Raw genomic sequence first — 21,877 nt, 5'->3', positions numbered from 1 at the left:
GCTCTTTGCAACTTGGAAAAATGACAGAAGCTCCTCTACCGTTAAGAGGCGTTTCTGCCCATCTCTCCCCCCTCCCCGCCCCAAGACACAGAGACAATTCCAACGGACGAGGAAGCGGAGCCTCAGCTGGGATCTACCAACCGTGGAAGTACAGTCAAAGCGCGCGATTGCAATGATTGCCCGTCTATATATAAAGCAAACAAATCTCACTTACCAACAAAAGAACATGTATGCTGCGATCTAATTCTTGTGTCGGGGTGCGAACGGAGCGGAGGCCGGATCAGGTTGAACTGGAGACAATGTAACCCGGCATTGTAACCCAGAGCAACATTGTAAGCCAGCTCCAGCAGCGATACTGAGAGAGAGAGAAGCTGCTTCCACACTCAGCCAGACTGCCAGCAGCACAGCCACCTCCAACACACACAGGGGATCAAACCTCCAGCAACAACTCCTTCCCTCACCTCCACCTCCCAACTCACATTGTCTCCTTCAAAAAGGTCCTGCCCACTCAGTGGCAATGGTACCCGCTGACAGCCTGCCAAGAAATCCAGCAGAAGCTAATCGCGACCAGGATGATTGTCAATTTACACCCCCTATTTAATGGTTCAGTCGCCTAAATCAGGCGAAGTGCTCTCTCCTTTGCGAAGGAAAATTGGAGGCGTATTGCAGTGGGTGATCATTTACTGAAAAGACCAAGATTCAGGAGACAGTGGGCGTTAAAGCAACACAAGGATGAACCTCTGCTTCGTTAAAAATACTGAAAAAGCGACGACCATTTTTGCTCAATCTTTTATACATCTTATTTTTCATTTCATGCAGGTAAATATACGGAAAATTAAGGTAATTTCCATCCCACATATAACCGTCAGGACCAAAGATTCTACTGTAAAGACATACGGCATACGTTTCATTTATCAAGTTAATGTTACTGGGTAGGTGAGAGAATGTTCAAATAATTTATACTCCGCATATTCAAAATTAGACAAAATAATGTCACCTAATTTATTATTCCGCTTATTATTTTTCAGCTGTAAATTGAAATTCAACATATATAACTATGTGCAATTACCCTTTTATTTTTGTAACTACTTCAACATTGCCCTGGAAAGGTGACGTCCTGCCTGGCTCTGTTAACGATAACAAATTGCATTTATATAGCACCTTTTAACATAGAAAAGATCCAACAGCTATTCATAGGAGTGTAATCGGGGAAAGAAGACACAGTTTTTAAGCAGCATCTTAACGAAGAAGATGTGGAGAAGCTTTTGGCAAGGAATTCCAGAGCTTCGGGCAGAGATGGCTGAAGGCACTTCAATAATAATCTTTATTAGTATCACAAGTAGGCTTACATTAACACTGCAATGAAGTTACTGTGGAAATCCCCTAGTCATCACACTCTGGCGCCTGGTTGGGTACACTGAAGGAGAATTCAGAATGTCTAATTCACCTAACAAGCACATCTTTCGGGACTTGTGGGAGGAAACCGGAGCACCCGAAGGGAACTCACGCAGAAACGGTGAGAACGTGCAGACTCCGCACAGTGTCCCAAGACAGAAATCAAACATGGGTCTCTCGCGCTGTAAAGCAACAGTGGGTAGCACTGTCTGGGTGGAGTCTGCACGTTCTCTATGTGTCTGTGTGAGTTCCCTTCGGGTGCTCCGGTTTCCTCCCACAAGTCCCGAAAGGCATGCTGTTAGGTAATTTGGACATTCTGAATTCTCCCTCCGTGTATCCCAGCAGGTGCCGGAATGTGGCGACTAGGGGCTTTTCACAGTAACTTCATTGCAGTGTTAATGTATGCCTACTTGTGACAATAAAGATTATTATTATGATTCCAACAATGGAACAAACGAATGTATAGGCAGAAAAGGTTGGGGTTAGGGAGCTCTCAGAGGGTTGCAGAATTGGGGAGCCTCGAGAAGCAAGGAGGGACATGTCCATAGAGGGATTTTAAAGGTGAAAACTTTAAAATTGAGGCATTGGTGACCTGGAGACCATGTAGATCAGCGAGCACAGAGGTAAAAGACTTGATACCAATTAAGATATAGGGCACGATTTCCCATACCAGCCTCCCCGGACAGGCGTCGGAATGTGGCGACTAGGGGCTTTTCACAGTAACTTCATTGAAGCCTACTCGTGACAATAAGCGATTTTCATTTCATTTTTCATTCATTTAACGGAAACATTTCTACGTATCATTTTGGGTAGGTTAGCAGGGTGTTTCTCAATGGCTGCATTGGCGAGATTGCAGCTTGTATTTAACAGCACTTAGTTCCTAAAATGAGGCCCCATGAGCGTCTCACCATTACCAGCTGTCTCACGGTCTGATTCACCGGACTCGGGCCTCTGCTTCTCGCCGCTAACCAGTGGGAGCTGCTTTTAAACGCTTCTTCACCACTCACTCCCAGTCAACACACAAGCATGGCAACATGCAGACTTGCTCCTTGCTTTGACAATGCTAACCTGGACTGGCTTCTCAACATTGTGAATGAGAAACAGGGTATCCTTTTCCCCTAAAGGGGTTCAGAGGGCCTGAAGCAGGGCCACCAGTACCACCTGGGAGGCAGCAGCCCCCAGTGCGGGCAGCATGACCAGGAGGGCCAGCACCAATGTCTGAAAAAGACCAACAACCTCCACTGAGCTGCAAGGATAACTTACAACCTTTCCAGACATCAGTTCTGCCTGTCACCCTTCAAATCCACAACTCCTGCCCCACCCCCTCACAGATAACTGGCTGATACCATGCACCCTCCCCACAGGTGTATTTCATGCTTGTTTCTCAGCACCCCCATGCACCCGCCAGCATAACTCCTTTAGTCCAGTTGCAGTGCCCACACATGCCACCTGCTATTGGGGCAGCACGGTAGCATGGTGGTTAGCATAAATGCTTCACAGCTCCAGGGTCCCAGGTTCAATTCCCGGCTGGGTCACTGTCTGTGCGGAGTCTGCACGTCCTCCCCGTGTGTGCGTGGGTTTCCTCCGGGTGCTCCGGTTTCCTCCCACGGTCCAAAGATGTGCGGGTTAGGTGGATTGGCCATGCTAAATTGCCCGTAGTGTCCTAAAAAGTAAGGTTAAGGGGGGAGTTGTTGGGTTACGGGTATAGGGTGGATATGTGGGTTTGAGTAGGGTGATCATTGCTCGGCACAACATTGAGGGCCGAACGGCCTGTTCTGTGCTGTACTGTTCTATGTTCTATTGACCCCCTCTCCATCCATTAAGTGTGCGGCTCACAAAGCCCTCTCTTTGTCCCTGCAGGGAAAGATAGCCCATAATAAGCGGGAAGGGACCAAGACTGGGGGAGTGGGTGTGGAATACCAGAGATCATAATCCTCGCCCCCTATGAAGAATGGGCCCTGGAAATAGCGGGGTTGTCTGAGGAAAGAGCATTTATCAACAGCGAGATTGGCCTCCACCGCAGAGGTGGTGATTGACTGACCCTTTACCCAGATGACCTGTCTCAAATAAGTTGTTCATGTCAGACAAAATGATCCTTCCCTCTGACTGACCACATTGTCTCACAGGATCTCCATCTGATGGGGCTGGACCATCCAGAGTCGTCCTCGTCCTGCCAGCAAAGATACCACTTCAAAGGAGACCTCCGAGGAGACCACCATCAAGGCATCACAGCTATCAACCCCACCTTCCATCAGCACAGATACACACACCTTGGTGGGCGACAGCAGTGGACAGTCTTCTGGGGCAAAATCCAGTGAGCACCACACATTTGCTGATGCACATCAGGTGGAGGCAGGAACATCCAAGGGAGCCAGCAGTCAGAGATCTGCTGGATCCCAGCAGACACAACAGGGTTTCCCAGAGCTGATACAGATGATAGGACACAGCCATAAGATTCAGGAAGGGGTGTCAGCAACATTCCAATGAATGCATAGCAAATTGAAGCGGTCCCAAAGGCTATGGGCGCAGGAGATTTTGCAGACAATGCATGGCACCGAATCCAACACATCTAGGGTGGCGACCACAGTGGAAAGCCTGGAGCATGATGTCTGCATCTTGAGTGGTGGGTGATGCACTATCAATTACGACGAGACAAGAGTAGAGAGTAATCGAGGCTTTATTACGCAGCGATGTGGAGCCTCCTGCAGCTGCTGCTGAAATAGCTGTAGCTTGGAGAACACATACATTTATACTCCCCCCATACCTGTAGTTCAGGGGCCTTATATAATACAACAATGGTGACTACCACATTCACCCCCTGTTTAAAAAAAGAGTCCAGTGGGGGTGGCGGAAACTATTGACATACAGGTTGTTGGAAACTATTTGCATACAAGTTGTCAAAAATTTTTTGAAAGAGTCTACAAATTTAGACAGTCGGGGCACCTTGATCCACCGTTGCGAGTGCCGCAGGTGTGGTGTTGATGCCGGCATTAGTTTGGTCATCGGTGACTCCGGGAGCATGTTGACCTCATCTTCATCCACGGGTGGGACCAAGGGGAGGGTGGATCGTCCTGGAGAGGGGCTGTGGCGAGTTGCACCAGGGGAAGGGAGGGTGGTGCCGGGGCGCGGGTGCGGGGACCCAGCTGGTGCCAGGTCCCGAAGGGAGACTGTGTCTTGGCGGCTGTCTGGGTACACTACGTAGGCGTACTGTGGGTTCGCGTGGAGTAGCTGTACCCTCTCAACCAACAGGTCCGCTTTGTGTAGCCGCACGTGCTTACGGAGGAGAACGGGTCCTAGAGCTGCCAGCCATATCGGGAGCAAAACCCCGGAGGTGGACGTCCTAGGTAGGTCATGGGGAGTTTCGTTAATCGTGGTACACAGGAGTGACCGAATGGAGTGAAGGGCATCGGGAAGGTCCTCCTGCCAGCAGGAAGCCGGGAGATCTCTGGACCGTAGGGCCAACTGGACGGCCTTCCAGACCGTCCCGTTCTCCCACTCCACCTGCCCGTTTCCCCGGGGGTTGTAGCTGGTCATCCTGCTCGAGGCAATGCCCCTATTGAGCAGGTACTGGCGCAGCTCATCGCTCATAAATGAGGATCCCCGATTGCTGTGGATGTAGGCTGGGAAACCGAACAGAGCGAAGATGGTGTTAAGGGGCTTTGATGATGGTGGCAGACGTCATGTCGGGGCATGGGATGGCGAAGGGGAATCTTGAGTACTCGTCGACCACATTGAGGAAGTACGTGTTGCGGTCGGTGGAGGGGAGGAGCCCTTTGAAGTCCACGCTGAGGCGTTCAAAAGGGTGGGATGCGTTCAAAGGGGTGGGAGGCCTTCACCAGGCGTGCACGGTCTGGCTGGTAGAAGTGCGGTTTACACTCCGCGCAGACCTGGCAGTCTCTGGTGATAGCCCTGACTTCCTTGATGGAGTAGGGCAGATTGCGGGCCTTTATGAAGTGATAAAAGTGGGTGACACCTGGGTGACAGAGATCGTCATGCAGGGTGCGGAGCCACCTTGTGCGCTGGCATGTACCTCGGGATAGGGCATCGGGGGTTCGTTGAGCTTACCGGGGCGATACAAAATCTCGTAATTGTCAGTGGAGAGCTCGATCCTCCCCTCAAGATTTTATTATTTTTTTATCTTACCCCGCTGTGTGTTAAACATGAAGGCAACCGACCGTTGGTCAGTGATGAGAGTGAATCTCCTGCCTGCCAGATAATGCCTCCAATGTCGCACAGCTTCTACGATGGCTTGGGCCCCCTTTTCGGCAGAGGAGTGCCGACTTTCAGAGGCATGGAGGGTGTGGGAAAAGAATGCCTCGGACCTGCCTGCCTGGTTGAGGGTGGCGGCCAGAGCGACATCTGATGCATCACTCTCGACTTGGAATGGTAACGTCTTGTCGACCGTGTGCATCACGGCCGTGGCGATATTGGCCTTGATACGGTTGAAGGCCTGGTGAGCCTCGGCCGTCAGTAGGAAAGCGGGGATTGAATGAGTGGGCGTGCCTTGTCCGCATAGTTTGGGACCCACTGGGCATATTACAAAAAGTACCCCAGGCATCGTTTGAGGGCCTTGGGGCAGTGGGGGAGGGGGAGTTCCATGAGGGGGCGCATGCGATCGGGTTCGGGCCCTAGAACTCCGTTCTGGACCACATAGCTGAGGATGGCTAATCGGTCCGTGCTGAACACACCCGTCTCCTTGTTGTAGGTTAAGTTAAGGAGTTTGGCGGTGTGGAGGAATTTGGAAAGGTTAGCATCGTGGTCCTGCTGGTCGTGGCCGCAGATGGTGACGTTGTCCAGGTACGGGAAAATGGCCCGCAGTCGGTACCGGTCAACCATTCGGTCCATCTCCCATTGGAAGACCGAGACTCCGTTAGTGACGCCGAAGGGAACCCTAAGGAAATGGTAAAGGTGGCCGTCCACTTCAAATGCGGTGTATTGGCAGTCCTCCTTGCGTCTTGCGAATGGGGAACTGGTGGTAGGCAGATTTCAGGTCTACTATCAAGAAGACCCGGTACTGTGCAATCCCTATGCGAGGGAGGGAGTACGCGTCGAGCTGCGTGTACCGATTGATGGTCTGACTAGTCAACGATCATCCTGCTCTTCTCCCCAGCTTTTACCATTACCACTTGGACTCTCCAGGGGCTGTTGCTGGCCTTGATAATACTTCCCCATAGCAGCCGCTGGACCTCAGACCTGATGAAGGTCCCGTCCTAGGCACTGTACCGTCTGCTCCTGGTGGAGACGGGTTTGTACTCCGAGGTGAGGTTCGCAAACCGGGAAGGTGGGTCGACCTTGAGGGTTGTGAGGCCGCATACAGTAAGGCGTGGTAGGCGCCCGCCAAATTTCAAGGTTAGGCTCTGGAGGTTGCACTGGAAGTCCAGGCCGAGTAGCCAGGCAGCGCAGAGGTTGGGGAGGACGTAGAGGCGGAAGCCACTGAACTCTATGCCCTGGATGTTGAGGGTGGCAATGCAGTACCCCGGATTGCCACGGAGTGGGATCCAGAGGCCAGGCAGATTCTCTGGTTGGTGGGGTGGACCGTGAGGAAGCAGTGCCTTACCGTATCGGGGTGCATGAAGCTCTCAGTGCTCCCGGAGTCCAGAAGGCAGGAAATCTTGTGCCCATCGATCTTCACTATCGTCGACACGGTCGCGTGGTTGTGCGGTCGTGTCTGGTCGATCGTAACGGAGGCCAGGCGTGGCTGGTCGACGGTGGCTGCAGGCGATGAGCGGTCCGAGGAGGTGTCCGACAAGTAGGGATCCTGAGGCGGGGAAGATGGCGGCGCCCACGGACCGCACATGTCCTGAGGCAGGCAAGATGGCGCCCATGGGCCGCACGTGTGAGGCGAGCAAAATGCCGAGAAAGATGGCGGCACCCACGGGCCAAACGTGTGAGGCGAGCAAGATGCCGAGAAAGATGGCGGTGCCCACGGGCAGCACGTGTTGTGAGGGGAGCAACATCTCAAGGTCTGCAGGGGGGGGGGGAAGATGCCAGCGCCCGGGGGTCGCACATGGCGGGCGCCGGGGCAACGGCGGCAACTGAGCGGGCCTGGCACACAGCAGCAAAATGTCCATTCTCACCGCAGGCCTTGCAGAGCGCACTCCATGCCAGGCAGTGTTGTCAGGGGTGCTTTGACTGTCCGCAGAAATAGCACTTTGGTCCCCCGGGGTGTGTGGTTGCCGCGCGGCGCAGGCCTGGGGTTGGCTGAGGGCGGTCGCTGACGGGGTGCACGGTAGCGCGTTTGCTGGCGGGTCCACGATGTCCAGGAGGGGTGGGCCGCGCGGTCGGGGGCATACGCTTGAATATTGCACGAGGCGACCGTGAGCGAGAGCGCTAGTTTCTTGGTCGCTGCGAGGTTGAGGGTAGCCCTTTCTAAGAGTCCATGGCGGATGTAGGCCGACTCTATGCCTGTAATGAACGAGTCTCTAAGTAGCAAGTCCGAATGTTCAGAGGCCGAAACGGCCTGGCATTCGCAGTCTCTCACTAGGAGTTGGAGGGCACGCCAGAAATCCTCCACAGACTGACCGGGCAGTTGATGCCGTGTGGCGAGGAGGTGCCTGGCGTAAATCTTGTTGGTCTGCTGCATGTAGTTCCCCTTCAGTTGCGCCATGGCCTCAGCGTATGTCGGCGTGTCCCAGATGAGGGGGAAGATGGCCGAGCTCAGGCGCGTGTCTAGGATCTGGAGCTTCTGTGACTCTGAGGGTGGTTCAGTCGCAGATCCTATGTCTGCCTCGAAGCAGGCTAGCCAATGTGCGAAGGCTGACTTGGCGTTGTCTGCTTGAGGGTGAAGCTGCAGGCGATCAGGCTTGATGCGGAGATCCATCGTTTTTAAATCTCTGTGTAATAAATTGATGCACTATCAATTACGACGAGACGAGAGTAGAGAGTAATCGAGGCTTTATTAGGCAGAGATGTGGAGCCTCCTGCAGCTGCTGCCGAAATGGCTGTAGCTCGGAAAGCCCACACATTTATACTCCGCCTACTGGGCGGAGCCAGCAGGCAGGGATCTACCCCCGTACCTATAGTACAGGGGCCTTACCGAAATATACTCATATGTAGTATATAATACAACAGTGGTAACTACCACAGTGGGTTCCAAGGCATGGCTCAGTTCGTGATGACCACGGCTGAGGGCCTTGACATCATGTCCCAGTCGTTGAGGGACATGTCCCAGATGCAGGTGGATATTTCCAAGGCATTTCAGAGTATCGGCCAGTCACTGACAGTATCAATGAGGGCGCCGACACGATGCCGCAGACAACGAGGAGCCATCAGTACTGGCAGAGGGAGATGACGCAGAGGCCTCTAGAGGTCACTCAAGCTGCCCCTCTGTCCCATGGAAGCGTCTAGTGCACTGTCCGGGAGGAGGAAATGCTGGAGGCCAACCTGAGGCCTGCCAACAAGGATATAATGGTGGTCTCCAGTTCTTCGGAATTCCCCCTCCCCTGACACCAGCGCATCTCAAGGGCAGCAGGCAGAACAGGGCGGCACGGCGAAGCCAGTGACACTGGTAAGGCGACCAAGGCCCTCCGGCTCCAGGCCCTCCAGAGGACGTCCACTAAGGGCACCAAACGCCACAGGGCAGGAAAAGCAGCAGATGCCTCCACCTCTGATGTGCATATTGGGATAGACCTAGATGTAGCACGAGACCACATGAGATCATGAAGATTGAGGGGTATGGGGCGTTATCACTATTTGTAGCTAGGAAAGATGGAAATGTCCAGTTTTCAATATTACAACATGTTACACATCATACATGTTAAGCCTCTTTCGCTTTAATCTTCATCGTGGGCCTCTCTGCATTCCAGGCACAGTAGTTCAAGATCAACCGCCCCACCCCACCCCAATGCAGATCATGTTCAGAGGATAGGTGTGAGTGCACTGTCAGCAGGAAGACTGGAGTCAGACCTTGTACAAACTGAGGAACATCAGAGCTTACTTTGCAGTGAGTGATCATCACTCTTCTGTCTTCTATATTGACCCCCTGACAGTGTCGACACAGGCCCATCACCAGGGGGATGGGGGATGAGCTGACAGACAAAACCTCGTCATATAAGAATCGGGTGAGGATGAGGGCCTCCCTGGTTCTCTGGACATGCCGGACCCTCGCTGCCATCTGTCGTCCATCTTCCCTGGGCTCATCCTCCATCTCTCCTGTTCTGTCTCCTCCTCCTCAAACAAGGCTGTATGTCCCTCCTCCTGTGCCAGCATGTTATCCCGCTGCTGTGCCAGATTATGGAGGGCACAGCAGACCACTACAAAGTGAGAGACCCCTTGGGAGGAGTACTGCAGTGGACCACCAGAGCGGTCCAGGTATCAGAGCCGCACTTTGAGCAGTTCAATGCATCGGTAATCTGCGGAAGCATTTCTCCAACAGCGGTAGCAGGTGGCCCATTTGGATCAATGTCGTACATCAGGTCCTGCAGCATCTCCTTGCTTCAAACCGGATTACCTTCTGGACTCGTACATCCCCCTGCACAGGGTGTTCCAGGACCCAGGTATCTTAGAAACAATTATCCTTCTTTACGGCTACAGAAAAGGAAGAAACAAGAACAGCAGCCTCCAGGTATCTTGAGCCACCAGCAGGAACAAACAGCAAATACAACCTGCAGCTGTGAAGTGCTCTTACAACTAACAAGGCAAAATTTTCATTAGCTGTAGCCTTCAGCTATGCAAGCAGAGGCTGTTCACAGTCAAAGGGAGTTAAAGTGACCTTCAGCATATAACCAAGAACAGACTGTGCCCTAGAAGTGTTTGGTGGGACAGACAGGCTGCAGCTGTTGTTACCCCTGTTATGAATCTCCACAATATTTGAAGATGGCTTTGAAGGCCTCATGGATGAAAAGCCCTTCAGCGACCCCCCCCTTACCACCACCCCCCTCCCCCACTCCACCCAAGCACTGGGGCAGCAGCTCCTGTACCCTTGAGCTGCATACCCAAAAATGGAATTGGCTACTCACCACCTCCATTCCCTTCAGTAGCCATTGGCAACTTCAAGTTTAAAAAAAATTGTGGTGAACGACGACCGCTGGATTTCTCACGGGGGAGCCGATTAATTCCCGGGAGGCTGTTGCATTCGGCTTCAATCTCGCTGATGAGATTGAAATTAGGGCAAATTAGGGTTTTTTTAAAGTATTTTTATCCACCAAATTTTCAACAGTTTTACAATTTAAATCAACCCCACAAAAAAATCCCAGCTCACATAACCCCCTGCCCCCAACAGCCAACGGTAACCAACTCTGAAAGTGCATGATAAACAAACCCCAACAATTGTAGTATCCATCACTCGTGCCCCTAAGAGCAAATTTCCCCTTTTCCAGGGTCAGAAACTCCAGCGGGTCCCGCCACACCAACAAGACCCACCTACAAGCAATCAGTGAGGCGAAGGCTAAAACATCTATCCCTGCATCCGGCTGAAGCTCTGGCTGGTCTGACACTCCCAATATGGCTTCTAGGGGACCGGGCTCCAGGTCCAAATGCAGAACTCCCGAAATGGTGCTAAACACCATCCTCCAAAACATTTTCAGCTTCGGGCAGGACCAAAAAATATGTACATGATTTGCTGGGCCCCTCCCACGGCGCTCCTGAAATGAAAAAATTAAAATTGCTTATTGTCACAAGTAGGCTTCAATGAAAGTGAAATGTGAAAAGCCCCTAGTCGCCACATTCCGGCGCCTGTCCAGGGAGGCTGGTACGGGAATCAAACCGTGCTGCTGGCCTGCTTGGTCCGCTTTAAAAGCCAGCGATTTAGCTCAGTGAGCTAAACCAGCCCCTCCTGTACCCACCTGTAGCCCCAGATACTTAAAATGAAATGCCGCCAGCCGAAATGGCAGTCTCCCCCCCCCACTCCCAGAGGGACATCATGAGGTACTCCCTTTTCCCTAAATTAAATTTGTACCCTGAAAAAGGCCCAAATCTCTGGAGCAACCACATAATGTTTTCCACCGAAGAACTCTGCTCTGAGCTATACAGCAACAGGTCATCTGCATCTCAGGAGAAAACCAGGGTTAATGATACGCTCGCCACACTTGGGTGAGATCTGATTCTCTCCATTGTGAATTGGCAGGTTAGATAGCAAACAGATTCGCACCCGGCACAAATTCTGATTTTTGGCCTTTCCACCAGTGGGTTGGTTAAATCGCTCCCGTAGCCACCAGAGGTTTGGATGAGCTCAAATGTTTGGAAGGTGGAAGGCTGGCTGCGAGCTCATTGGAACAGTTGACCCTAGCGGTAACAAAGCATAGTTGAGGATCACATAGCTTATCACATACTTGCTAAATACATGATAAAGCAGAACTAATTGTTCATAGAATAGAAATGGGTGTTAAAAGATCAAACCATTACAATTTATATTTGCGTTGTTGCAGAAAACACAGTTATTACAATTTGTTATACTCAACTAAAGTGATTATGAACAAGGCTGAAGAAAAGGATTACTGAAAAGTGAGAAGGAAAGGTGCCATGACAAGAGGTCCAGTTTGTTCATTGCCATACCAGTGTAAAGAAGAAAGGAGGTATTTTCTTTTTTTGTAGAAATAATTTTTATTCAAATTTTCACAAAATATCAATAAAAAAAATCAAGAAACGAAAAAACAAACCCCCCCCCCATGTATACAAAGAAGAAAAAATAAATTAACGCCCGTCATTAGCAATGAACAAATATACACGTCCCTTCAGCCCAAAACAAAGAAAACTCCCCTCCCACCCCCCCACCCCCCCTTCCCCCCCCTCGCCCCCACCTGCATGTACCTAAAGGTGTTCCCCGGGGGGGAGCCCGAACGTCCCTTCCAGCTCACCCAGGCTGTCAAACTTCCCGTCTACAAACAGGTCCCTCAACCTCCTAACACCTGCCCTGTGCCAAATCAGGAACCCGCCGTCAATTCTCCCCGGGACAAAACGGTGGTTCCCCTGTATCGGGGACCCCATCGAGGCCCCCACCTCCCCCCAGTGCTGTCTCCATTGCCCCCAAATTTTGAGGGTAGCCGCCACCACCGGGCTCGTGGTATACCTCGTTGGAGAGAGCGGCAGCGGCGCCGTTACCAGCGCCTCCAAGCTCGTGCCCACACAGGACGCCATCTCCATCCTCTTCCATGCTGCCCCTTCCCCGTCCATCACCCACTTACGCACCATCGCTGCGTTGGCAGCCCAATAATACCCACAGAGGTTGGGCAACGCCAGCCCCCCCCCCCCTATCCCTGCCCTGCTCCAGGAACACCCTTCTCACCCTCGGGGTCCCGTGCGCCCACACAAACCCCGTAATGCTCCTGTTAACCTGCCTGAAAAAGGCCTTCGGGATAATGATGGGGAGGCACTGGAACAGGAACAGAAATCTCAGGAGCACCGTCATCTTGACTGATTGCACCCTACCTGCCAGAGTCAGCGGCAGCATGTCCCACCTCTTAAACTCCTCCGCCATTTCCTCCACCAGCCTCGTGAGGTTAAGCTTATGCAAGGCCCCCCAGCTCCTGGCCACCTGGACCCCCAAGTACCTGAAGCTCTTCTCCGCCCTTTTTAGTGGGAGCCTACCAATCCCCCCCTCCTGGTCCCCCGGGTGTACAACGAACAGCTCGCTCTTCCTCAAGTTGAGCTTGTACCCTGAGAAATCCCCAAATTCCCTGAGAATCCTCATCACCTCCGGCATTCCTCCCACCGGGTCCGCCACGTACAACAATAGGTCATCCGCATAGAGCGACACCCGGTGTTCCTCCCCACCTCGCACCAGCCCTCTCCAGTTCCTCGACTCCCTCAGCGCCATGGCCAGGGGTTCAATTGCCAGTGCAAAAGGCAGGGGGAACAAGGGACACCCCTGCCTCGTCCCTCAGTATAACCAGAAATACTCCGACCTCCTCCTATTAATGGCCACGCTCACCATCGGGGCCTCATATAACAGCCTCACCCACCTGACAAACCCCTCCCCAAACCCGAACCTCTCTAACACCTCCCACAAGTACCCCCACTCAACCCTATCAAAGGCCTTCTCCATGTCCAACGCCACCACTATCTCCGCCTCCCCTTCTACCGCCGGCATCATTATAACATTCAAGAGCCTCCGTATGTTAGTTTTCAGCTGCCTCCCCTTCACGAACCCTGTTTGATCCTCGTGGATAACCTGCGGCACACAGTCCTCTATCCTCGTGGCTAAGATCTTCGCCAACACCTTGGCCTCTACATTTAAGAGTGAGATCGGCCTGTGAGACCCACACTGCAGGGGATCCTTGTCCCGCTTAAGGATCAAGGAAATCAGCGCCCGAGACATCGTCGGAGGCAGAGCCACACCTTCCCTTGCCTCGTTGAAGGTCCTAACCAACAGGGGGCCCAACATTTTATAGAATTCGACCGGGAACCCATCCGGCCCCGGCGTCTTCCCCGACTGCATGCTCCCTATCCCTTTGACCAGCTCCTCCAGCTCAACCGGCGCCCCAGCCCCTCCACCTGTCCCTCCTCCACCCTCGGGAATCTCAACCGGTCCAAGAAGCGCCCCATCCCCCCCCCTCCTCCGCTGGGGGTTCGGACCGATACAGTTCCTCATAAAAGTCCCTGAAGACCCCATTAATGTCTACCCCCCTTCGCACCACATTTCCTCCCCTATCCTTAACTCCACCGATCTCCCTGGCCGCATCCCGCTTACGGAGCTGGTGCGCCAGCATCCTGCTCACCTTCTCTCCATATTCATACACCGCTCCCTATGCCTTCCTCCACTGAGCTACCGCCTTTCTGGTGGGGAACAAATCGAACTCAGCCTGGAGACTACGCCGCTCCCTCAGCAATCCCTCCTCTGGAGCCTCCGCGTATCTCCTGTCCTCCCTCACCATCTCCCCCACCAGTCTCTCCCTCTCTCTCTGCTCTCTCCTCTCCCTGTGGACTCGAATGGAGATCAACTCCCCCCTTAACCACCGCCTTCAGCGCCTCCCAGACCATCCCCACCCGGACCTCCCCATTGTCATTGGCCTCCAGGTACCTCTCGATACATCCTCGAACCCGCCCGCCCACCTACTCGTCCGCCAGCAGCCCCACCTCCAAGCGCCAAAGCGGGCGCTGGTCCCTCTCCTCCCCCAGCTCGAGGTCCACCCAATGCGGGGCATGGTCAGAAATGGCTATCGCCGAATACTCAGCATCCTCTACCCTCGCAATCAGCCCCCTACTCATAACGAAACAAATCAATCCGGGAATAGGCCTTATGCACATGGGAGAAGTATGAAAATTCCCTGGCCCTCAGCCTTGCAAACCTCCATGGATCCACCCCTCCCATCTGGTCCATAAACCCCCTCAACAACTTAGCCGCCACTGTCCTCCTCCCCGTCCTGGATCTGGATCGATCCAGTGCCGGGTCCAGCACCGTGTTAAAGCCCCCCCATTATCAGGGCCCCCGCCTCCAAATCTGGAATTCGGCCCAACATGCGCCGCATGAAACCCGCATCGTCCCAATTCGGGGCGAATACATTGACCAGCACCACCCGCTCCCCCTGCAGCTTGCCGCTTACCATCACATACCTCCTGCCGCTGTCTGCCACCACATTCGACGCCTCAAACGACACCCGCTTCCCCACCAGGATCGCCAGCGCCCCCCCCTCCCCCCCCCCCCCCGATTTATGCATCCAACCCCGAAAGAAACACCTGGCCTACGCATCGCTTCCTCAATCTATCCTGATCTGCCACCTTCAGGTGCGTCTCCTGAAGCATGGCCACATCCGCCTTCAGCCCCTTCAGGCGCGCAAACACGTGGGCCCGTTTGACCGGCCCATTCAGTCCCCTCACATTCCAGGTTATCAGCCGGATCAGGGGGCTACCTGCCACCCTCCCCCGCCGACTAGCCATTACCCTTCCTCAGCCCGCCACGTGCCTGCGCCCCCCGCTCAGCCCGTTTCCCACGGTGGCCGACCCCCATCCCGACCCCCTCCATATATGGCAGCTCCTTCTTGGCCATTCCAGCAGCAACCCGGTACCCCCCCCCCCCCTCCCCCAGCCAGGACCCCCCTAGCTGCGTTGCTCCCTCCATTGTACTCCCGCAAGTCAGCTGACTCCTGCTGACCCCGGCTACTCCTGCCACTTCCCCGACCCCTCCCAGCATGGGGCTTCCCCTCCTCCCCAGTGTCCACCAGCAGGCTTTCCTCTTCCCCCTCCCGCTCTCAAGCGGGAAAAAGCCCGTGCTTCCCAGCTCCGGCCCCGCCCCCTTCAACTCTCAGCGCGGGAAAAAGCCCGCGCTTTCCACCTGCCCGACCCCACCTCCTCTGACGCCGCTCCCTTTACCGGCCCGGTCCCTTCGCGGGGCCCCAACCCCCCTTCACACCACCAGCCCCCCACACTGCAGGTCTGCCCCCCTCCTCGAGCCCATCCAACAAACCCAAGCAGAAAACAGTGCCCCACCCTCCCTGAAAACAACAAAGAACCAATATTAAACAGAGAACCCCCCCTCAAAATATAACACAGTTACATGCAGACCCCCCCGCACCCAGCCCTCAGTTTGAGTCCAACTTTTCGGCCTGCACAAAGGCCTACACCTCCTCCGGGGACTCAAAGTAAAAGTGTCGGTCCTTGTAGGTGACCCACAAATGCACCGGCTGTAGCATGCCGAACTTCACTCCCTTCCTGTGTAGCACCGCCTTCGTCCGGTTGTACCCGGCCCTCTTCTTTGCCACCTCCGCACTCCAGTCCTGGTAGATCAGCACCACCGCGTTCTCCCACCTGCTACTCTGCTCCTTCTTGGCCCACCTGAGCACACACACCCGGTCAGCAAACCGGTGGAACCGCACCAGCACCGCCCGTGGCGGCTCATTCGGCTTGGGTCTTCTTGCCAATATTCGATGGGCCCCCTCCAGCTCCAGGGGCCCCTGAAAGGACCCAACTCCCATCAGCGAATTTAACATGATGACCACGTAGGCCCCCATGTCTGACCCCTCCAGCCCTTCCGGAAGGCCCAGGATCCGCAGGTTTGTCCGCCTCAACCAGTTCTCCATCTCCTCGTACCTCTCCTGCCATTTTTTATGGAGCACCTCGTGCATCTCCACCTTCACCGCGAGGCCTAAGGTCTCATCCTCTCTTTCGGAGGCCTTTTGTCGGATCTCTCGGATCGCCACCCCCTGGGCCATCTGGGTCTCCAGCAGCTTGTCAATTGAAGCCTTCAACGGCTCCAGCAGCTCCGCTTTAAGCTCCCTGAAGCAGCGCTGGAGAGTCTCCTGCTGCTCCTGCACCCACTGCCTCCATGCCTCCTGGTCTCCGCCCGCCGCCATCTTGTGCTTCTTCCCTCACTTCTGCTTTGGCGCTGCAACCAGTTTCTTACTCGCCCCACTCCTAGTGCAGGCCATATACTGCCGGGGAAATGTTGCTGGCTCCTTCCCACGTCGGGAGACGTCGAAAAAGTACCGCTGGGGGCCCTAAAAAGAGCCCAAAAGTTCGTTCCTGGCGGGAGCTGCCGAACGTGCGACTTAGCTCCGCATAGCTGCAACCGGAAGTCAGAAAGGAGGTATTTTCAACCACATTTCAAGAGGGTGTTCCACAACATCCCATTTATTAATCAATTAATTTATTAGTCAAATGAGAAAATCATGTTTTCTGTCCACCACATACCCAGTTGACCAAACCTGGACACAAAAAAGCAGCATCAGGGGCCGCCATGCTGAAACTGATGCACAAGAGGATCCTGTCAAGTTGCTCACCTCCATCAACAGTGCACTGGGAACGTTTGCTGTGCCCCAAGAAGTAGATTTTTGCTTAGGGGGAATTAGGAGATTGATGCTTACTGTGGTTGACAGTGAAGCATAATTTCAATTAGGATGCAGAGGGACATTTTTTCTGCATTCTTTCCAAACTGAGAGAACCAAAGTAAGATCAGCGATTTTTATATAAATAAAATAGAAAGCCATAGAAAGGTTCAAAACACACAAATCACAAGGAATGGATTGTTTTATACCCCAGAGCTTTAAGGGACTAGCCAGAAGATTTGTAAAACGCCAACAGCTATACCAGAGTTACTGCACATTGGGGAGGTACCTGTAGGATATTTTTCTACATTACCAGTGCAATATTAATACAAATTGTTGTTTTTTTGAAATAAAAGCAAATTACTGCATATGCTGGAATCTGAAACCAAAAGAGAAAATGCTGGAAAATCTCAGCAGGTCTGGCAACTTTTGTAGGGAGAGAAAAGAGCTAACATTTTGAGTCCAGATGACCTTTTGCCAGCTTTGACAAAGGATCATCTGGACTCGAAACGTTAGCTCTTTTCTCTCCCTACAGAGGCTACCAGACCTGCTGAGATTTTCCAGCATTTTCTCTTTTGGTTGTTGTTTTTGTTGGCTTGATTCTATTCAAATAATCCCACACTGCAACCAACTTGCATCCAGTCGTGCACTTTCCAAAATACAACATAAAATAGTAAACTTTTTATCTCTTAGTATTGTTTAAAAAAGGAAAAACTTTCCTCCCTTTAGTTTTGTTGCCTACTGTCAGAAAATTTCTTGAAAAAGTGCAGTTATACTTGGGCAAAAGTTTAATACACTCACGATATGTCCTGTTTGGTATTTCATGCAATCCCCACAGAAGTGTAATGGTCATGCCTGCAAGGCTGCTGTATTCCCAACTTCAAGATACAGACTTCAGTTAATGCGGACTGTTGAAAATTGACTTTAAAAAAAAATGTCTGCCCAAGATGACCTTCTGTGATTTCAGCACAACGAAAGGATTAACTCATGTGTGAACCAGCTTCCGGAAAGTCCTTAAAATATATGTGACTGTGAGTGATGTTCACAATGTGCGAATTTATACCTCCCAATGACTGGATATTTAATAAACCTTTAAATCAATTGCCCGCCTACATGCAATGTCTGCAAACTCTACCCTTAATGATGAAATGTCCAGCAAAACCAATTGCTCACAAGCAGGTGTGAACAGTCACCATTAAAACCCCATTGTGGAACAGTGACTTTTAACCTCAAATCAGTTTTGTGGACAATGGAGGTATTGATCATGAGGCCATATGACCGAAACTGACCTTTAATCATAAATTCTTTTACTCCAAGAACCAGAGAAGGATACATAATTGGACAACGAGCAAGACAAGATGGACCATTTGTGCAGCGAGGAGAACAGAATCCACCGAACAACCAATCAACCCAGGCAGTGAGAGAGCGGGACTAATTTATTTTCACCTGAAAAGCTTCGCCTCTACAATTCTTGGCAACAACTTTACCTGGCTTCCAACTTCCATTCATGCAAAGAGAGAGAAACTACCCAGCCCTGAAACATGTGCATTTTTAACGGGCTGAAATCTGGATGAGGTTTACTTCTTGTATTTTCTTTTGATGATAAATCAAACATGTTTTATCTCCAGAATTCATCTTTACTTTTGTGCCTGAGGAAGTGAGTTGGGTGTTGCGTGAATAAATATTATCCTTTCTTTTGATTTAAACTTACCCAAAATATTTGTTTTATTATTGAAAATCACATTATTCAGAATTTTTAAACCACATCTTGCTGCAAACAACTCAAGGGGTGAAGAGCAAGTGGGAAAGTTATCCCACCACCTTCCCCTCGCCCATAACAAAATAGTATCATAGTCATTTTAAAATGGGTTCACCAAACTGCACAGTCTGCAGTTCTTTTTTAAAAATATATTATTCTAATTTTTACAAACATCGCAGCAAAACCAAGGAAAAAGAGAAAACACATTTGTAATAATGTAAATTAGGTACAGCACATAACAGGAGTCATTATAAACAACCCCAACATGTTCCCTTCAAGGATACAAGACAATTTGCACCAAAACAGGATAATAATGAAAATCGCTTATTGTCACAAGTAGGTTTCAATGAAGTTACTGTGAAAAGCCCCTAGTCGCCACATTCCGGCGCCTGTTCGGGGAGGCCGGTATGGGAATTGAACCTGCGCTGCTGACCTTCTGCATTACAAGCCAGTTGTTTACAGCACAGAGTTACATCATACTCATCACTTCAAAGAAAACCAAGAGAGGAGAAAAAAAAACATGACAGCCCCTGTGCTAGGAAGGAATAATATTACTGTGAAAAGCCACAATGCAATCCAATCCCTATCTTGGTCCACGACAGAAGAGAGAACCATCCTATGACTACAGTACTACAAAGAGGGTTGGCTACTACATGTCCAAGTAAAACTCAGAATAGACCCTGGATCTCCCATAGAGAATCACAAGAAGAGCAAGGATTGAGAAATAAAGATCCGAGTTACCAGGTTACACACATAGGGTAAAACAGCTAAAGAGGGAGACCTATATCAGGAGAAAAGACCAACTCGACCCAAAGGAAGAGTCAGATAAACCTATTCCTCCGCAGGATAACATGTAGCCTGCCTAGGCCTAAAGCACGGATGCTCAAAAAACAAAATTAAAAGAAGAAGATTTTTTTTTAAACCCGCCGAAACTGATTAGATGTGACTGGGAATGGGGCCTTCCTCAATTATAGTGAGGAGAAACTAATCCTTTCCACCCCAACCTTTCACCCCTCACCCCGCTCCGGTTCTACTCACCTGTCTTTCAGACATTTAGAGTAAAGACTGCATAAATCATGAATTCAACATTAATGATACAAACTTGTTAAATCAGAATAACTAACAGCGCAGGCCATCTCACCCACATTATACACGTCCCTGTAAAAAGGAAACAGTTGGCAACATCAAGCAAACAACGACACGATCAACAGGGTGCAAAGCACAGGATAACAACTGAGATGCAGGGCAGTCCTCAGGGTAAAGGGTTTGTCAATGGTGCACATAGTACAAACGATGTACACCAAGAAAATACAAAAGAGAACTGTGGACAAGGATGAAAGGACTAAAAGATGGGCAGAGCCAGAGATCGCAAAAATGTAGCCATTCTCACGCTCACATCACATGACCCCCGCCCCCATCTCAATTCTAAAAATCACTTTCAGCTGAATCTGGAATGAAAGGAGATTTAAATCAGAATGGAGCAGCTCTGTCAAGTTTGTTATTAAAAATAATAGATACTCTGGCATAACTTCCAGGCAGCAATTTAATCTTGCAGTTCAGATGTCAGTGTTCCTGCTTTGCTCTTGTGGTTTATCACAACTGAACTGCCTAATTAGATTACTGGCTTGTAATCATTTCCAAGGATCTATTATTCCATGTCACTAGTTTATTTGGGAAAACTACGCTTGCCAATATCCCTTGGTGGGTAAATTATAGTAGGCCTTTTGCTCTATAGCGTTACTGCTCATCAAAATTAAGAACATTGATGCTGGAAAATGGAATGCTTTCCGAATTCAAGGAACCCAGTTACTGTATTAAGTGCTCCCAGATGAGAACTGGCACCTAACTATGCAGTAAACCTACCAAAAACAATGGAATTGAATCTCCAATCTCAGAAGAATACCTTCTACAGCTTCAGTCTGACATTTGCAGTTCCTATAATGGTTACTGTTGTGCTCCCAGAGGGAGGCTACCAATTTCTGTACTGCTAACAGTGCAAAAATCATGAGACGATGCTGAGAAAAATCAAAAAGTCATGGTGCCAAATCACATATTTTAGTTAACCAGAAACCTTTTGCAATTTATTGTGCACTGCTATAAGTCCACATGATGAACATTTCAGAAGGATCATACTAGTTCATTAAAGCAAATTGAACAAACATTATTATATAATTTATATTAGTGTAATATTATGTCAGGAAGAGCCCGCATTAATCACATAAATTCAAAGCACATAATTTGGCAGCATAGCATTTTTATTCCAAACATCAATCAGATTATTTAATTCACATTTGAACAACAGAACTTTTCTTGCTATGCAAAGGCAACGGTTAAATGTTCTGGTTGTCATTCAAAGATATCTGCATTGTTGCTAAAACTTTATTTAAAACATCAGTTCCTCAGTGGGAACCATATATGAAGAATTGAGGAGGCGGTCTGGAGGGAGGGGTTAAATTAGATAACCCCTGACAACAGGTGCAGGGATCACTGATTGATTTCCCCGTGCTATCTGCTGATTATAATGACTCCTATGTGTACCCAGCACTAACTGCACTGTTGATTGGCTGCACTCATCAGCAGGGAGCTCAACAGTATTACACAAAAGTACTACTTAAAATGGTTGCTGGGTGTGCTGACAGCATTCAAGATGGTGCCGTGCAACAAGGAACAATGGCTGACCATGGGAATGTGTGAGTGCACCAAGGTTTTCATATGCTACATCGGAGGTCTTGGTGGAGGAGATGGAAATGAGGAGACATTCCTGTGTCTGCAGTGGGTAAATGGCGCCCTCCAGATGCGCAATGATAGTCAATGGGAATAGATATCAACAGAAGTCAGTGCTGAATTTAACCTTGGAACCTGGTTGTAGTGCTACAGAAAGTTTAATTAACCTCACACAACTGGTAAACATGAAAGCATCTTTAATTATCATATCCCACCAACAGTTCACAGTAACTTAATTGCAGTGTTAATGTAAGCCTACTTGTGACAATAAAGATTATTATTAATCCAAATATATACCAGGCAA

The 21,877-nt window shown here is 50.7% G+C and overlaps 1 protein-coding gene and 1 long non-coding RNA gene across 6 annotated transcripts in view; one reads left to right on the top strand and one right to left on the bottom strand.

Annotated features, from left to right (window-relative positions):
- Positions 1 to 367, bottom strand: part of fam110b (family with sequence similarity 110 member B) — a 189,985-nt gene extending 189,618 nt beyond the window's left edge. For 3 of the 4 annotated variants that reach the window (XM_038809407.1, XM_038809408.1, XM_038809403.1), the window contains exon 1: positions 215 to 367. The gene's annotated coding sequence lies outside the window, so the exon portion shown is untranslated. The remainder of the gene's footprint in view (positions 1 to 214) is intronic. The other variant, XM_038809410.1, reaches the window with a different exon arrangement.
- Positions 79 to 18,807, top strand: LOC119972542. Of its 2 annotated transcripts, XR_005462072.1 has the most exons (4): positions 79 to 142; positions 820 to 932; positions 11,760 to 11,906; positions 18,408 to 18,807. It is a non-coding gene; the product is annotated as an uncharacterized LOC119972542 (long non-coding RNA). The 2 variants fall into 2 exon arrangements; XR_005462071.1 differs by lacking the exons at positions 79 to 142; positions 820 to 932 and adding an exon at positions 658 to 819.
- Positions 18,808 to 21,877: the final 3,070 nt, after the last annotated feature.

The sequence above is a fragment of the Scyliorhinus canicula genome, chromosome 10 (assembly GCF_902713615.1).
Source record: "Scyliorhinus canicula chromosome 10, sScyCan1.1, whole genome shotgun sequence".
Lineage (NCBI taxonomy): Eukaryota > Metazoa > Chordata > Chondrichthyes > Carcharhiniformes > Scyliorhinidae > Scyliorhinus > Scyliorhinus canicula.
Note: the sequence above shows the minus strand (reverse complement) of the source record. Positions and strands in the feature narration are given on the sequence as shown.